The sequence below is a fragment of the Gadus macrocephalus genome, chromosome 9 (genome assembly GCF_031168955.1).
Source record: "Gadus macrocephalus chromosome 9, ASM3116895v1".
NCBI lineage: Eukaryota > Metazoa > Chordata > Actinopteri > Gadiformes > Gadidae > Gadus > Gadus macrocephalus.
Genome location: NC_082390.1, coordinates 22,651,746 through 22,670,542, shown reverse-complemented (window position 1 = coordinate 22,670,542; position 18,797 = coordinate 22,651,746). Strand labels below are relative to the sequence as shown.

General features: G+C 43.5%; 3 long non-coding RNA genes across 4 annotated transcripts in view; all 3 read left to right on the top strand.

The window, feature by feature from the left end:
- LOC132464885 (uncharacterized) overlaps positions 1-1,610 on the top strand; it is a 42,041-nt gene extending 40,431 nt beyond the window's left edge. For both annotated transcript variants that reach the window (XR_009527376.1, XR_009527377.1), the window contains 4 exons: positions 658-734; positions 863-934; positions 1,086-1,130; positions 1,483-1,610. This is a non-coding gene — a long non-coding RNA (uncharacterized LOC132464885). The remainder of the gene's footprint in view (positions 1-657; positions 735-862; positions 935-1,085; positions 1,131-1,482) is intronic.
- The window catches only part of LOC132464886 (uncharacterized), a 160,590-nt gene that overhangs the window by 109,609 nt on the left and 32,184 nt on the right, over positions 1-18,797 (top strand). The gene's annotated exons all lie outside the window — the stretch shown is intronic.
- Positions 1,644-18,541, top strand: LOC132464883 (uncharacterized). The gene is made up of 3 exons (XR_009527375.1): positions 1,644-1,900; positions 2,513-2,672; positions 18,268-18,541. It is a non-coding gene; the product is annotated as an uncharacterized LOC132464883 (long non-coding RNA).

The window sequence follows — 18,797 nt, the reverse complement described above, 5'->3', positions numbered from 1 at the left end:
GAAAGTAAAATGCACATTTCTCGCTAGAAATGTTTCCATAAACGCATGTAATGGCGTAACTATGTCACTATTTCCACCCAGAATAAAGAAAGATGTCGGCCGTATGCTTCTGTGCAAGCTCACTACTCTCTGCCAGTGACGTCGGGTCAAGCTCCACGCTGATTGGCTACCGTGGCTTAGCGTCACGCGTTGAAGCGGTGAAAGTTCAATTTTCTGAACTCCGGGCGTTGGTGCGGTGGGCGCGGTACTGCGTTTACGTGCGTAATTCCGCGCCTAAAGCCCCCAACGCAACGCTTCACCGCTTCACTGCGTGTACCGCGCCTAGACCAATGGTTCCCTATGCAAAAATGCCGATTTTCAACGCCCCTACCGCGAGCAACGCGGTTGGTGTGGCCGTACCTTAACACTTTTTATCTTTCAATGCACTCTCTTCCATCTTCTATTGCACTTAAACTTCAGACAGTGTTCGGGTGACTAGTGGCACTTTTTGGCACTCTTAGCAAGGTTTTAAATAGTGTTGTAGCTTAAATGTTAGTCCTCTTGTTGTAAATCGCTTCAGCTCAAAGCATCTGCTAAATGCATAAATGTATATGTTCTCTGTTAATATTTCTGGTGTTACCCACTGACTGCCATGACTGTCCTTGCTTTGTTCCAAAGGCCAAACTCACGCTACCTGCAGGAGCCAGCTGGAAGAGTCCATACCACTAGGGGCCTGCCGCAACACTTTTTTGAAGGTGCAGACCTTTAGAGTTAAACTGAACAGCAATGAAACATTTTAGAAATTAAAATATAAATATTTCAGAAACGGCTGTTTGACTGCCCATTTTGTCTGAAATTAAACTGGCACTTACTATGCTTCAAGGTGTGGACACTGATGACGAGGCACCACCCCCCCCAAGGAAAACAGCACGACAATCTGTAGATGTAGGGCCAGGTAGGTAAAAATATGTTGTATGTGTTTACTGGTTAATGCCAGTACAAATGGTACTTTGAAGCACCATTTGAAACAACACCATGTTTAACACATATGTTAGAAATACCATTTGGCTCTCTTATTCAGTTTTGAAGTGTTTAATTTTTTTCAGACATCAATAGTGAGTGGCTATTTGGGCCATCGACCACCCAAAGAGGTAATTTTACTTATCAATAATTGTTCCTCATACATAGTTTTCCCCATCTGCCCCGTTGATCATTGCTTCAAACCAACACGTTTTTTTGACACATTTCATTGTTGGTCTGACTGGTTGAAGGACTACCCAACTGCATACAAAGCCATTCCTCTTGTGCAGTAAAGAATAACACACACACACACACACACACACACACACACACACACACACACACACACACACACACGTTGTTGGCATCCCAGGACCAAGCCAAACTTCCTCGATATCAGGCTAACTGATGGTTGAACAAGTAAAACTTAAAATATTGTAACTTACACACAATTACATGATTTTTTTTTTTTTTTTATTCCAGCTCAATCAAATGGCAGCCAGAGACTTGAGCTACTACATCTAGGTAAGTGTTGGCGTCAGTAGAACACCTAATTTCAACATGTATTGATTGAACATGTATTTATATTAATTTCTTACAAGGTAAATCTTACAAACTACACCAAACCCCAGAAAACATTTCTAATAAGTAACTTACATGAACAGATATGGGAATATCTAAAGTCGTGGAGCTGCTTTCCAAAGTGCTGGAAGAAAATAAATTGATGAAAGCGGAAATTACCAACCTGGGGAGTGAAGTGAGGGCGCTTAGGAGAGAGATGGTGAGGCCGGTAGCACCAGAAGCTGCCGCTTCGTCCATCAAGCTGCCTCTGAGGACAATGGAGGAGTTTCAATTAGCAGAGGCTGTTATGAGAGAAACCCCCTGCGAAAAACAAAAGATGGTAGGTAGTCAAAGTATATGTGTAAATTAATAAAACCATACCTCTTCTTTCCAGCCATCCACTACATCACTCAGTATTTGTAGGAATTATCTTTCAAAACAAAATTAACACATTACTCATTATGTGAAACAGTGAGGAGTTCACCTAACCTAAATTGGTACATATACAGTATCTCACAAAACCCTATGCCATTTTTTCAAATGTTTTAATGTATCTTCTCATGGGATAACTCCATAGACATGAAACTTTGATGTAACTTAAAGAAGTCAGTGTAGAGTTTGTAGATTACGATAGATTTATTGTCACTATGGGCGCAATGGTCATGTTCATAATTAAGTGTACTCAGTTATGTGGCCAGCTGTTTAGTTGTTAATGGATGTGTTTTTAGTCATATTCTGAGGACAATAAATCTATAGTTCTCTACAATACGTATAATGACTAGTTTAAGTTATGATAAAGTTTCATGCCAAGGGTTATCCTATGAAAAGATACAATAAAATATTTGCAAAAATGGGAGGGGTGTAGGCCTATTCACTTTTGGGAGATATTGTAATTATACATGTTATAATTATCAATGTTTCACTTGTTTGTTGGTTGATTATGTCTTGTCAGATCTTAACATTCAGTCTAATTGGAGGGCACACTGCAGAAGAGGCCGGAAGAAGGATGTTGCAGAGTGGCCTAACAAATAACCTGGCGTGTCGCTTCAACTGGGCAGGGAAAGGCTTCAAGGAAGCCTTTAAAAGCACTGTCCTTAGTGATGTACTGTTCGGTATGTTTGTCAAAACTCAGTCACACCACACAAGCATTAGACACAGATACCACTGATTAAAATAAATGCTTTTAAAACAGCAAGTCGATTTTTTAATATGCACTATGGGTAGTCTTCTGAGCTATGCTTATTTCATGTAAAATCAGAAAAAGTCCATTTACAGGCTACTATGCAATCTCAGTTTTGTGTCCAGATGCAGCAATGCTTTTATCACTGACAATATTCTGCACTGCACTCTTGGACTATCCGTCAGCACTAGAACACTTTAGTTTGACGTTATTTTACTTTTACTATCTAGCTATCTTGCACCGAAAGCCTACATTCACATAAGAACAGGGTGTCCGCGGAGGTCTTAAAAGTCTTAAAAAGTCTTAAATTCATTTTTCTAAATTTAAGGCCTTAAAAAGTCTTAAATTCGTCAAAAATGTCATATGCTGGTCTTAAATTTATAACTCAGAGGTCTTAAATTTGTTGGGGCAGGGTTATTTAATATTTTTTTTTTCTCGCGGGACTTTTCGGGAAGGAGATGTACGAGAGGCTACTTTCTTTCTAGCTGCATATATAAACGGATGTCTGCGCGCTTGCTAGCTAGTCTGCAACAATGGGTAAATGCAAGTTCAACGTCAGTTGGCTGGAAGACGTCCGTTTCCGAGGTTGGCTAGCGTCCGTTGCCAACCCAGAACAGGCCAGATGCATTCCGTGCAAAAGTAGCCTACATTCAAGCTCGGCACCATGGGGATTAAGGCTGTCGTCAGCCATATGCAGAGCCAAAAACATAAAACCTCTGCCAGGAGCCACACACAGACCCCAGCCATTTCTACGTTTTGCATCTCTGCCCCGGCGCCACCGCCGCAGACGGTCCGCGCTGCTAGCACTGACCTGAGGGTAGCATTTGGTACGACACCAACACTGAAAGCGGAGGTGTTGTGGATTCTAAACAGTCACAGTGGTCAAGCACCAGTCCTACAACTCGAATGAGGGGATAGGAGATCTCTTCGGTTTGATGTTCCCTGACTCTCAAATCGCGAGCACCTTTACTGCTGGAAGGGACAAAACGGCGTATATAACTCGCTTCGGACCAGCGCCTTTCATCCGAAACGAGCTAATCTGCAGCGTCAACAAGGCTGATTTTGTTTTGATATTTGAGACGTTGAACCACGCCACTAAAAGCAAGCAACTTGACGTGCACGTCCGATATTGGGTCGGAGATCGAGTGCATTCCCGGTACTTGGGCTCGCAATTCATGGGGCCCCACATATATGGGGGTAAAAGGGATGATGATACATAATATTTTTTAGACAATATGCAGAATCTTTTCACTTACGAATTAACACGGTCGGCTATTTTTGCCAGCACGCCACCGTAGCCATATTATGGGCAACCGTGTTCCCCTTGGCTGTGATTTGAACTTTGAATTCCTCGTAGGAGTTCATAATAATACATTGCTCGCCTTGGATGAAATACACCGCTCTTGCGCGATTTATTTTGCATAAGGGGTGAGTCAAATGACGCGAGAAACGCCCCTTTTATGTGAACGCGCATTGAACCTAAAGCGGAAAACCTGGTTCAACTAATTGAATCTAAAGTGAGCGTCGTGGTACCATTTAACTGTGATTGCGAGTTGCGGCTCTGTCGAGCCAGGTTTTCCCAAGAAAGCCTGGGTATGTTCAACGAGGTTCGTGGTATACCCCCCAGGTCTTACTGAAGGCATTTATTTAATGGTGAAAATATTATTAATCAGTGGCGTAAATATCGACGGTGCAACCGGTGCAGCTGCCCGGGGGCCCAGACGCTGTCACCCCCCTCTCAACAACTCACAACTTGGGTGCACCATAAATACGTGCTGGTGCACCCAAATTAAAAATGTAGGTGCACCAGTGCACCCAAGGAAAAAGTTAGTCTGGAGCCCTGGAGTATCACTTTATGTTCAATAAACAGACAGAAAGTAAACTTGAATGAGTCTCATTGAGTGACACACATGCTATGCTTGGGTTGTAATACAGCGGGATCCCCCCCACCATCGCGGGTTTAAGGTCTTAAATTTCATTCAAGGTGGTATTAAAAAGGTCTTAAAAAGTCTTAAATTTGACTTGCTGAAACCTGCAGATACCCTGAAGAATGTAACAACGCGCTACTCCGCTAGCATTGGCTACACGTGGTATGTCGGGCTACGGGCATACATGCCCGTAGCCTACCAATTTAACCCTGCATGCATGCATTCTAGGGCTGGGAATCGATCCGAATTTCCTGGATCGATCCGATTCCGATTCATAAGGTCACGATCCGATTCGATCCACGGTTCGATCCGATTCGTTTCGATATCGATCTATTTACAGACATAATGCAAATAAATACTGTCCCATAGACAAAACAGCTCCATGTGTTTGTGATTGTATCTGTGTACGTGTAAGAGGGACACAGAGAGAGAAGAGTCAAGAATCAAGTATTTATTTTAGACAAAAATCCAGGTATTATTTGAAATGTAAGTAACATATCTATGGCAGAATTAAAACAATGACCAGAACTAAACAACAATGGCCAAATAAAATATTAATAAATTAAAATTAAGTGGCCCTCTATATTAGAAAACTACAAGAACCCCTGTACCCAGTCTTTGACAACCAGAGACTTGTGAAATGCCATACAGGTTGAGAGAGAGAGAGAGAGAGAGAGAGAGAGAGAGAGAGAGAGAGAGAGAGAGAGAGAGAGAGAGAGAGAGAGAGAGAGAGAGAGAGAGAGAGAGAGAGAGAGAGAGAGAGAGAGAGACCTGCCTTGGGCTGATTGTATGTAAAAGTGTGCTAGATGGTAATAACATAGGCCTACCCATGGCAGGAGTAATACAATAGACAGGAACTAACCAACCAGCTCAGCCACAAGAACAAAGTGAAAAAATTATGCCTGACTGAGAAGAGTCCTAGTCTTCAGGAATTGTGTAATTTTCCTGGAGAAAAAGGAGCTGGTCAACATGCTGTGGAGTGAGGCAGCTCCTTTGAGCACTAACAATGTCTCCAGCTGTTGAGAAAACTCGTTCAGATGGGACACTGGTCCCAGGTATGCAAAGATATTGCTTTGCAAGGCCTGCCAAAAGAGGGAAATCCTCTGCATGCACCTGCCACCATGTCAGTGGATTTTGTGAAAGAGGAATAGCTGGCACTTTCCTGTAGGTGGCGATCTCTTCCTCTGCCCTTTCAGTTGTTGTTTTCTTCTGTAGTGGAGTTGGTGGTGTGTACGCCAAACCCAGTAAAGCCATCAGAGCAGAGTCTTTGGGCCTCTTTGGTTGAGTTGGTGTGTGGTAGAAATTAGTGAGTATATTCTATAGTAAACCATGATTATTAATAGGCTTTATATTTTAAATAGTGGAAAGCACATGACGCCTGAGTCTGGGTTCAGAGCAGATGGTAGGTGCACAGAAATGTCCTGGGAACTGCGGGGTCAAGTCATGTTGACCTCCACCTTTCAGCCTTGGGTCATCTTGGCTAACAAGGCTAATCCCTGCGGACTTCAGACCAGGGCACGGTTGATAACACGCTGAGACGAAGATTGACTAGGCGGAAACCTCATTAGGGACAAAGGGAACCTCCATTGTATTAAAGAAATTCCTGTATGTGTATAAAGTAAGGCTGGGACCGAAGTTCAAGCAGTGACTTTGCAAACCCACTCAGGCTGTTGTCGTTGTTGTTTTTCTGCACGATAAAGTCTTTTGTCAATTCTTGCTCCGGACCCCTCGATTTCTTTTGCACTCTCTCTCTTAAATTAGTCTAAGTGTTTTAAATCTCAGTAAATCTCCGTTATATTGGCGTCACGACCAGGAGGAAATAGGGACTCGTCAGCTGCCGGGCCGGAGGACGGGACGCGAACGGATCATACGACCAGAGCTCAAGGGTAAGTTGTCTTGCCATATATAGGATAGAGTCGTTTGATCTGTTCTTGCCCTGTCTGAACGCCGAGCAGCAGGTAAAGTGTCTCTTTGATCAAACGAACCAAAATTATAGATAAATGAGCGAGTGAGAGATACGGGGGCTCCGGGAGAGATTGACGTGCGCGCGCACATATTCCCTAGGCGCTGTGGTTCTAAATGACCAAGACGCTTTTGCGGCTCCCTATTTTGAAACGAGTAAACGAGTTGTTGTTATTTGGAGTTTTGAGGTTTTGGCCAAATATACCTATTATAAAGTCCTGTGGCTGTCTTCGGAAAGGAAGGAAGGACAGTGCAGTGTTTTGTTTAAATAGGCCTTCTGTAAAGTCCTGTGGCTGTCTTCTGGAAGAAGGAAGGACAGTGCAGGTCCGCAGGTCGGTTGAAGTAGGCTTAACTGTTGGATGACTGAGAGTATCCCAGAAAGCTGGGTTGGAATTCATTGCCGTCGATGAATTCATTTTTATTTTCGAAAAGTTTCCTTGAAGTACCGACTAGTGAATTGTCTCTTGGTTTGGGCCAATCGAACAGATTTCTGATCTCGGATCGATTGAGTGAGTTTCTTTTATTTTGGGCCAATTGAACAGTCTTCTGATCTTGGATCGATTTAGTGAACTCTCTCTCTTTTATTTTGGGCCGATTGAACAGTTTCCTGATCTTGGATCAACTGAGTGAATTTTCTCTTATTTTGGGCCGATTGAACAGCTTTCTGATCTCGGATCGATTGAGTGAATTTTAATTCTGATGTTGGCATTATGAGGGAATAGGGTTTTTATTTTAAGTTCAGGTTGAGTAGCTCAGATTTGGAGTACTCGACTGTTCATGTTTTAATCAAAAGGCCAGTTTCTACGCTCGGTCAACCTTGTATTTGTAATTGATTACAAACAATTCGGACATTTTTCAATATAATATAAAAAATTGTATGAATCGGTTTATTGTCTGTATTTAAGTCGTGTTAGGATTAAGTTACCTCGGAGGTTTTTACGACCCGGTTCATTTTTTTTGTTGTTGATTCTGTCATAAATAAATTAGGCAGACAGAGAATAGTTAATTTGTTTAAAGTAGTTGATAATCATAAATAAATTAGACGGATAGAGAATAGTTAATTTGTTAAAGTACTGAATAAATGTGTAACCGCGCTGACTCTAACTGCACGTGCACGAGCAAACACACAGGGGACGAGCAGGAGCCTGCAGGCCAGTGTTGGGGCCACATTCCAATCTTCGGGAGGGAGACGAGCGCTTGGGAGGAGTTCACATTTGTAGCTTAGAGATAATAAAGTATTTAAACTAACTAGTAGAATAAACTCAAATAAATTGTATTAATAAATAGTGTATTTCAGAAAAAAATAATAATAAAGTAATAAAGTTATAATTAAAAATGGCACCAACAGCGGTAGAAGTTTTGAGTAGAGACAATCCACTCCTCAGAAATGAGATTAAACGAATTTCTGAGAAGTGGGAGAAGCGGACAGTTAAATCAGGCACAATATGGCCCGCGGGAGGGACTTTTGATCAGACAATGTGTAGGGACATGGAGGTAGTAATAAGGAACTACAAACCTAACAGAAGTGGTAAAAAGCCCTTGGAGAAGAGAGACAGGGAAAAGTTAGTGCTAGCTTTGTTCGAAGAGGAGGGAGAGAGGTGGCGCGCATTACAACGAGTGGCCAGAAGCAAGGCCGGATTAACCATTAGGGCAACTGGGCACTTGCCCAGGGCCCGTGACATCAAAGGGGCCCTTGACAACTTTTTTTTTTTTTTTTTTTTTTTTTAAAGTGCAAACATACATCTACAGACACCACATAACACGTAACACGACAAAACCCAGATACGTGCGACAGACATGTAACATATACCAAAACATAAAGAATTATACGGGGACAAGGACAGATTACGAGAGGGTTTGGGGAGGTGTTTGTGAGAGGGAGAGAGTGAGTGGGTGTGTGTGTGTGTGTGTGTGTGTGTGTGTGTGTGTGTGTGTGTGTGTGTGTGTGTGTGTGTGTGTGTGTGTGTGTGTGTGTGTGTGTGTGTTGTAAGGTCCATTTGTTTAAATAAAATAATAAGGATATATAGTAGTGAAGTAATCAACATCAAATGTTGAATTGTGATACAATAAACATGATCTTGACTTTGAAATTACATGAAAGTGTAGCCAATGGTTTATTTTTACTAAAAACACACTAATTGCCTGCTTCATGGCTGGTGATAATTTCACATTTTTGCATTTTTAAAATGTTCTATGGTTTTAAGTTAAGGCCTACCTAGCTGTTTGCTGTCAAGACAATTGAAACATTCAATAAGTACTCATCAAGCCACCAAGTTCTGATGATAGCGACTTTACGATTGTTTGGCGGCGGCGGGGGGGGGGGGGGGGGGGGGGGCCTTGAGCCTTGTTGCCCAGGGCACAGAAAATTGTTAATCCGGCCCTGGCCAGAAGAATAATCACAAAGAAAGAAGAGGCTCAACCTTTGCCTCTGAAGCTTGAGCCACCGCCGTACAAACCAAATAAGATGTATCCACTGTTAACTGGCAACGTAGAAATTAAAGGGGAAGTCACACTAGATGAAGGAGATAATAAGTGTAACACACAGGGGAATAGGGGCGCACCCATACACATGGACTGTTATGAGGGGATTAGGAAAGCAGGGGAAGAGTGTAACAATGCTGACACTAGTTATAGTAAGAGTGAGGATGAGGACGAAGATGAGACAAGTGGTGATGAGCACAGTAATAAAGATGTGAAAGATGGTAATGAGCGAATTTGCGAAGGGCCTTCTCCTAGAAAGAAAAGGAGAGGAAAAAACACAAAGACGAGGACGAAGTCTCAGAAAAGGCAAACAAAAAAGAGTACTAAACTCAAGGGGGAGGGGTATAGTGAGAGCCCAGCGACAGAGGAGCCTGGCTGCAGTACATCAGTACTAAGCCTCACACCACTCGAGTTAGATGAGAAACTAAGGAAATCACAAAGGGGAAAAAAGGCACCCGACACCGTCCCAGGAATCTTTCCTATTTTAGTCAAAGGACAACAGGTCCACTATCAACCGTGGGGCTCACAGGACTTGGAGGGAGTCATTTCTAAACTCCCTAACATACATAACGGGGCGTCTAAATGGATTAGAACATTTGAGGAACTCACAGTGGGAAAGCTAATGGCAGTGGGGGACCTGAAAGCTCTGTTGGCAAGAGTATTGGGGTTATCTAAAATGGAGTCTGTACTGAGGAATGGAGGGTTGGATATAATGGACGTAATGCATGATGGGATTACACTTGATCGCTACAGAGTGGCGATGTGGGCCACACTCAGAAGGGAGTTCCCGACCCATATCGATCATAAAAACATGAGAGGTCTCCCTATCAACGACACAGAGAATCCTGCATCCTACCTCCAGGCCCAAGTAGACAGATGGCGCTTGGAGACGGATGAGGATCCTGAGATCCATCCTGTGTTTTCGGTCATGTTCAGAAACTCTGTGATAGAGATTCTACCTAGCTCAATCAAAGTCAAGCTAGATGATGTGGTTGGACTGGTTACAAATAAAACTCATAGAGACTTTTGCGATCATGTGGTTCATGCAGTGGACAAATATCGGCAGAATGAACACAAAATACAGGAACAAAGCAAAGAGGTGCAAAGGAAGCTATCTCAGCTTCAGTTGGAAGAACTCACAAGAAGAGAGAAAGAGAAGAAGAAACAGGCAGTTGTTTCAGAACCTGTTGATACAATATTGCAAGCCGTCCAGCAGGGCGCACCACAAACCCAACCTCCTCAACAGGCATTCTCCCCCCCAGTACAACAGCTTCAGAGCCAATGGTCACCCACTCCACCTGCCATAAATATACACACACATAACAATGGGAACCCAATGGGTGGGTATAAAAATAATCAGCAACAGGGGTCCCAAGGGCAGAATAGAAATAATCAACAGCAAGGATTCCAAGGACAACGCAGAGGTCCTTTAATATGTTATGGGTGCAACCAGGAAGGACATATGAAGAGAAATTGTTTGACTAACCCTCTTCCATCCCAGCAAGGACAGGGTAACAGCGACCAGGGACAGGCGGGTCCCTTCATGGGTCAGGGATACTAGGGGTGCCCGGAGAATCCACAGGGGGAGGGTCAGCTTGTAGCAATCACAAAACAAGCTGATTAGGAACCAATACTGCAGGTTCTGACAAATTATAGAGGCACGCCAATGATGGTCCACACTGGAGCCACTTACACACTATGCCTCTCACCTCCCCATGGCAGGAAAATTCACCAAAACTTTAGGATTCTCGGAACACACGCAGTTAATGCCTATGACAGCTCCAAGGATGAGAATCGGTGAATTCCTATTTTAAGTTGTATATGTGAGTGAGTGAGTGAGTGAGTGAGTGAGTGAGTGAGTGAGTGAGTGAGTGAGTGAGTGAGTGAGTGAGTGAGTGAGTGAGTGAGTGAGTGAGTGAGTGAGCGAGCGAGTGAGAAAGAGTTAGCATTGAGTTAAGTTAGAGGGGTCAGATGAAGTGATTTGTGAAGAGTGAGACAGAGAAGAGGAAGAGTGTGTAGATTGGCAACGAGAAGTGGCGATGAGATTGGGGAAGGCTTTCCGGTTAGAATTTTCTTTGGGGAGATTCATATCTTTCGATGGCCTTTTTAAGATTAATAAATCTAGTTTTGGAGAGTGTCCAAAAAACGAATATACCAGAAAGGAAAGGAAAGGATTACTGAAAGTGAAAATGGTTATGGAGATTTGTGAAAGCAAAGGAAGTAGATAAAGAGAGGTAAAGAGAGTTAGAGAGAAGGAACGTAAGTAAGGAAAAACCCGCAGGTGGGGGCTGGACAGAGAGACAACAGAGAGAAAGAGATTGAATTTGCATTGTGCCTAATAGATTATTTGTGCGTTTGGATGTACTCTGTAATTGGTTCCTGTATGTAACCCATGTCCACTGTTTTAGAAAAAACCTAGAACCACCGCTGGGATTGGTGATTCTGTGGTTCTTGGAGACTCTCCATCGCGTCGGAACATCATGTGGTATATATCATTACATCTTGGTACACAGAGCACTGGTGAGACAACGGGTTGAATCAGAGAGAGAAGGTGTTTGGAGAAGGGAGAGGAATGTATAGAAAGCAAAAAGGGCGGATGCGGACCGACCCGGAGGTAATAAATCAGCGGAGAGGTGGCTGGGGTTGTTTAGCTCTGGAGGTAGAGCAGTTGTCTAGTAACCAAAGGGTTGCTGGTTCGATCCCCATCTCTCCTAGCTGAGTGTTGCTGTGTCCCTGAGCAAGTTACATGGTGATTACAGGATTTAGGAATAATTATTTAGACTCCAAAACATGAGCAATTAGCGTTAAAAAATTGTCTGCACACCGCACTCCACAGGAGTCAATGGGTTCAATGGCGCCAGGGTAAAGTGACTCATCAAAAAAGGAGCAGACCCAACCCATGGACTCTGCGTGGATAGGTGGATGTTATTTTGGTGCTTGGACCTGACGAGGTCTAGGTGCCAGGATAACAACACAAATAAAATATTTCCTTCGAGATTATGATAAGTAATAGACAATTTATTAAAAGTGATCTTATAATTTAGAAAAAACAATCGGCAATACTTAAAAATTAGACCAAATAAGTATGATAAAACGTTATCCAAATTTCTAATTTAGGTTATCCACAATGACATGTCATACAAAATAAATAAGTTAAATAAAATAAGAAAGGATGCGTATGTGAGCCTGTTCTCGTGTGTGTGTCAGGGCTGCCAAGGTAGGGGAGAATCCTCTCCTACTCCGAGTGATGGAGTACACAAGGGGATACACAAGCACACTTCAGATAAAACAATATGGTTAATTAGTAAATAGAAACAATGTATCAATTCAGTGTTGAATAAACTAGTTAAGATCAACATAGAGGGTTTGGGTTTGGTATAGTAGTGAATCAGAATATGGAGAACATTAAATGCAAGCAATAGGTAGAATAAAAGGTTTAATTAGGTCGTCCAATTTAAATAGATAGTGAAGGGCAATCGGGTAGGATTATGAAGAGAATTGTGATTTTGAGTAACGGTTAAGACAAAAGTGAGTCGCGCAATATTGAAAATGCAAGTTTTAATATTATGATTTTTGTTTTCTTTCACATCTCCCTAGTAAAGGACAGTAGGTGGGTTGACGCCACATCTGCTGGGAAGGAGTCATATACGTGCTATGTTGTCAAATTGGATTCGGAAGTAGTGGGTTTACCTTCAAATGCCACTAATACTGCTGCAACACTTTAATAATTTTAACTCTGATAAATTATCTTTTGTTTTATAGTCGCCCTGATGTGTATTCATTACGCATACATATGGCTGCATAAGGCAGATGCGGCTGATGACTCTGTCTCCATCCCTCCACTTTGCGATCTATACCACCATATAGGTGGGGATTGATCGTATCCCAGGTACAGCATCCTGCAATAAGCCAGTATGGAAGGCTGGTTAGCCAACGACGGGTAAGATCCCACCTTGAAGCCCGGGACAACCTAAATCAGGCACAGTCACGATTACTTGGCAGAGTCACTGTGAGCACTGGCTCACTTGATCATGGAGTGACGGACTGCAACCATCATAGGAAAAGCCGGCTGATGAAAGGTGGAGGGGGAACAGGAGTCAGATATGTCAGCTATGGCAGCAGAAGTGGTCTTGGAACGGGGCATGTCGCGTTTTTATTTTATTTTATTTTTCCTTTGTGGTATAGAAGGCCACTAATGCATGTACGTTTTTTCGGTTTAATGCATGACTTTGGAACAGCGTGGTTTCAGGCGGCTGATGGTAAACCCACCCATATGGGGTTTAGGATTTGGACATACTGGTTTCGATTTCCCTTCCCAAAAGATTGGTTTCAGTTTGCTGATGCTTAAGGTTACACGTTTCGACGTTGGTTGCACCAACGACGTTCTTAGATTTGCTTATCATTTACTGCGCATGGCTTTGACCAATGCGCAAGGGGGGAGGTATTGAGGAGAATTAGGAAATTTTTTGAAAACAAGGTTTTTCTTCACCATACTTGCAAACAATGATTAACATCCAGCTAAATGAGTGTGAAATATTTGAAAAAACAGTGTTCAACAGATGGGTAGAAGCAGTCCCATCAGAAGACCAAAGTGCGGTTACGGTAATTAAGGTTCTGACTAGAGAAGTCATGCCAAGGTTTGGAATTCCGTCACAAATGAGCTCAGGCAATAGGGCAGCGTTTATTCAGAAAACACTCAAACAAGTGATTTAACATCTGCATGTCAAACAAAGATTAGGCTGTGTCTACATTCCTCAAACCACAAGGTATGGTGGAGAGAGGAATCGGACGCTTAAGACAAAGATTAACAAAATTAAATTAGAGTACTAACTTAAAGGACTAATGCACTACGACTGACACTAATGAGTTATCGCATGAAAACTAACAGAACGACGCATCTAACCCCGCATGAAATGCTTACGGGTCGACCCATGCCTTCGCCTGTCATTCGAGGGCCTCACAAAGGACCTCCATTGGAACAATTGGAAACTGAATTAAGACGCTATATGGGACAACTAACTGGCATACACAGGCTTATTTTTTTAACAGGAGAAAGACAGAGTTCCAGAGTTGGAGAAGGAGCCACCAAGGGGGGTGGAGCCAGGTGGCCACGTGTATCTCAGAGTCTTCAGGAGAAAGTGGAACAAACGAACCCAGGAGAGAAGGACCATACAAAGTCACCAACGCAACACCAACAGCCATCCAAGTGTAAGGAAGTGCCACGTGGTATCATCTCAACCACTGCACAAAAGCTGCTCAACCCAAAGCCAGAGACGACCGTGAGGAGGAGCCAGACGCAGACATACGTGGGGCTGACCAGCTGCCCCAGGACCAGATCCAGTCGAGCCAAGAGATACAGCAACATGATGATGCTGAAAACGGGGAGCCTGTTCCTGATCCTTTACGGGTTCTGCCAGATTCCGCTGGCATAAGGATAGACCCCGAGGAGGAATGAAATCATGGAGACAACACAGACCTGGAAGAGCCAGGAATCAGGGGCTGGTACTGAAGGAAGCCTAAGAGAAACACAGGACAATCCGGCCCCAACTCACTCAGGACTAGTCAACAAGAAAGGGAAAATAGTCTTATATGCTCAGATACCACCGCGAGACCAAGTTAATGAATTTGTGTTTACTGTTATGTCGGATAACCAACCGTTATGTGCATTAACCTTCCGCCAGAATCATGAACATGCGCATAGGGAAGATCGGTGTGAATTACATATCCAATTTAATTAAATGAAATGGTGTACATTGGTGTACATTGATACATAGAGGAGTCGGGTGACTGGGGGAGGATGCTCTATTAGGGGAGATAGATTGGAGTGACACTAGAAAGGAGACCGGAATGTGAGAATCGGACATCAGAAGGAGGTCCTATTCTCTTAACTGGTGACCTCTTCATGTGAACCACAACCATTTCAGACTGTGTGAACAAATGGACATTGGACTAATGGGTTCCAGGCTACTACGGTGCCCAAACCCCCCACGTTATATAGTATACCGGTACATGACGATAATCAGAGCTATCCCAATCCATGCAAGATTGTTGACAGTTTTCAGTTTTTAATTTCTTTTGGTTTTTAATTTCTATTATTTACTTATTTTTTTAAATGTCATTTTTTGAGTTTCATATTTTTATGTCATATATTTTGAAATGCTTATTTTCAATGCATGCTGAAAATACTGTGTTATGTGTGAATTCTAGTTAAGACATGTTAAACATTTGATAGATCTTTTTTGCCTTAAACCAGGTTGAGACTCCTGAACATGTTTAAAGGTTTTTTAACGATGATCAAATGTAATGTAGAATATGACCCAAACGACTGTTATGTTTTTGTTATGTTTTTGTTATGATCTTATCAGATCATAAAGGGGGATGTGTGGTAGAAATTAGTGAGTATATTCTATAGTAAACCATGATTATTAATAGGCTTTATATTTTAAATAGTGGAAAGCACATGACGCCTGAGTCTGGGTTCAGAGCAGATGGTAGGTGCACAGAAATGTCCTGGGAACTGTGGGGTCAAGTCATGTTGACCTCCACCTTTCAGCCTTGGGTCATCTTGGCTAACAAGGCTAATCCCTGCGGACTTCAGACCAGGGCACGGTTGATAACACGCTGAGACGAAGATTGACTAGGCGGAAACCTCATTAGGGACAAAGGGAACCTCCATTGTATTAAAGAAATTCCTGTATGTGTATAAAGTAAGGCTGGGACCGAAGTTCAAGCAGTGACTTTGCAAACCCACTCAGGCTGTTGTCGTTGTTGTTTTTCTGCACGATAAAGTCTTTTGTCAATTCTTGCTCCGGACCCCTCGATTTCTTTTGCACTCTCTCTCTTAAATGAGTCTAAGTGTTTTAAATCTCAGTTAATCTCCGTTAGGTGCAGGTGCAGGTGCAGGTGCAGCCACATCCATTGAACCATGGGTGTTCTCTTGCTCTGGTGTAGTGTTCTGATGCAGAATAATATTACAAAAGAAAATAATACACAAATTAACCTGAATTCAGTCTTTTGCAGCTCAATTAAGAAAAAAATGTCTAAATATTCAAATGGGCAAACTATATAATCTGCAAACTTACATCGGTTGATGGGTTTGGATGAGCAGCTTCAGAGGTCAATTTCAAGAAGACAGCATCACGTGCCTCATCAGACAGGAACGGTAGGGTCTTGAAACGTGGATCGAAGGATGATGCTACACACAAGGTCTCCTTCAGGCCTTCATATCTATATAGAGGAACATATATCACTTTAGATAGATAGCAGGGTAGGTCTACAGTAAATGCAGGAACAGTCATGCAAACACTATTATGAATAGTACAGTTTTTAAAAAATCACTGCTCTATTCTATGAGAAGATGAGAACAAAATCAGAGACAAATCTATTTAAAAACAACATATGCATTTCAGTGCTGCGTACTACTACACAGCCATGTTAAATGAACATACCTTGAACTCAAGTTCTGGTGGACAGCAGTTTTGAGCTCCTTAATGATGGACGTGTCTTCGGCAGTGCATGCCATCTGATTAAGCAGTTGAAATTGCAGCGGGGCAACCATTGACATGGTAGGGGACTCCTCCTCAGAGATGGCTAGGGTGGCGGTCTTCATGGGTCCGAGGCATCTAACCACGTCCTCTGCAGTGGTGATGTCCGTCTCAGTCAATGTGCAGAGGTCATTCTCCCTCCTGCGGACGTCGGGGGACAGCAGCGCTGCTGAGATGGCTGGCTGCTGCTCGAGGAAACGGCCCAGCATATCCAGCGAGCTGTTCCACCGGGTCGTGACATCCATCACGAGTTTATGTTGCGGCAGTTGAAGTAGCTGTTGCTTATCTTTCAGTGAGTGGCTCGCAGTGGGACTTCGGTGGAAGAACCCAACAATCCGCCGTACCCGCCCCAGTAAGCGTGCGATAGCAGGAGTTTTTAGTCCTGCTTGGGATGCCAGGTTGAGGAGGTGGGCGAAACAGCCCATGTGAAAACGACCCATCAAATGCACCGCTTTCACGATGTTGGCTGCATTATCCGTAACAAGAGTGGGGTTTTTGTCGGATATTCCCCACTCTTCTATGGCTTCAGCGAGCAGGTCTGCGAGATTGCTTGCAGTGTGGCTCGTTTCAACTGCTCTGGTCTGAAGGACGCTAGCGGCTAGTCTCCACTCCTCGTCGATGTGATGGCAAGTGATTGTCAGGTAGGACACAGTATTTCTCGAGGTCCAGCAGTCACATGTCAACGCCACCCTCTCGGCAGATTTCAGTGAATGCACAAGGGCATCTTTTGTTTTCGCATACATTCGTGGAATCACCGTTTCGCTCAGATGTTTGCGACTGGGCAGGACATAGCGTGGTTCAAGCCTCTTGATCAGTAGTTTAAATCCAGCATTTTCCACTACGCTGTAGGGTCGGAGGTCTTTACTAATAAATATTCCGACACCCTCGGTTATGCTCAAGGCACGCGTAGAATTCGAGGGAAACTTAACCCCAAATGCCTTTTCCAGTGCTGTTTGGCTCGCGGCAGATTTAGCTAGGTCGCCGTGGTGCCTTGATAAGTGGTTGCGGAGATTCGTGGTATTGCCACTATATTTTACCTCTGTCCGACACAGTTTGCACACTGCTTTTGTTCTGTCTAGTTCGTCTTTGTCCTCGTAACGTCTGAATCCGAAGTTTTGCCAAACATCAGCCTTCATTCCAGAAGGTGATTTTAGTGGTGCCGCTTCAGCCATCTCGCTAGCTTAAGTTTCGGTTTCGTTTAGCCGGCACTCGCTTTTTATAGTGCGCCTTGCGCGTCAAAGAAAATAGTGCCTTTAGTCACCTGGAAAAGATCGATCCAGACATTTTTGGATCGATATCGTGCTTTTTGAGCGTGAATCGATATCGGATCGCGGATCGATTTTTTGAACACAGCCCTAATGCATTCTGTAATCAAAGAAGTAACTGGGATGGAGTCGATGTGGTAACCCATAGTGCAGTAAAATGAGACTGAGAGGACAGTGAAACCACTGCACTGCGCACCAGCGTTAAGGGTCTGTGGTTAGGAAACAAATTGCCGACTTTTTGCCTGGTGCACTATGCAAAAAATGGCCATGGTGGCCATGGCCATGTTACAGCTTACCGTCGCCATGTTGGTAATTCTTGACTGGGTTTGTTTCTTTCTTTCTTTCAGCTGCACTCCAAAAACAGCTGCCAGGGACCACCCATATTGTTTTTTCAGGGACACTGAAGAAGTGGCTTAAATATGCACCGGAGAGAGAGGGAGGTGGAGGGAGGCGAACAAATGAACGCGATCAGGTAGGCCTATGTACGCTTGTTCCACACACCATGCGTCCTTCGAAGGATGAGCGTCGCGAGTGCGACTCTGAACCATTGACAGGTCTGAACATACGGACCCAAAATGCATTTCGAGAGCGCAATGCTATGGAGCCAGTTTCCTGCCATAATTCCAACCTGAAAAAAAAAGTTTCAAAGGCTTGTAATGCCGCTTTTCCACCGCACATGTAGCTCGACTCGACACAACTCGACACGACACGACTCGACACGGTAGCAGCACGGGTCCTTTTCCACCGCAAACAGTACCTCCTGGACGTGGGCGGGGTCGGCTGCGCGAAATGGCTGTGACGTATTTTTGTACGCGACGCAAACAACACCTACGCAACCCACACATGGACAGAACCCACATAACAACAATGGAGGACA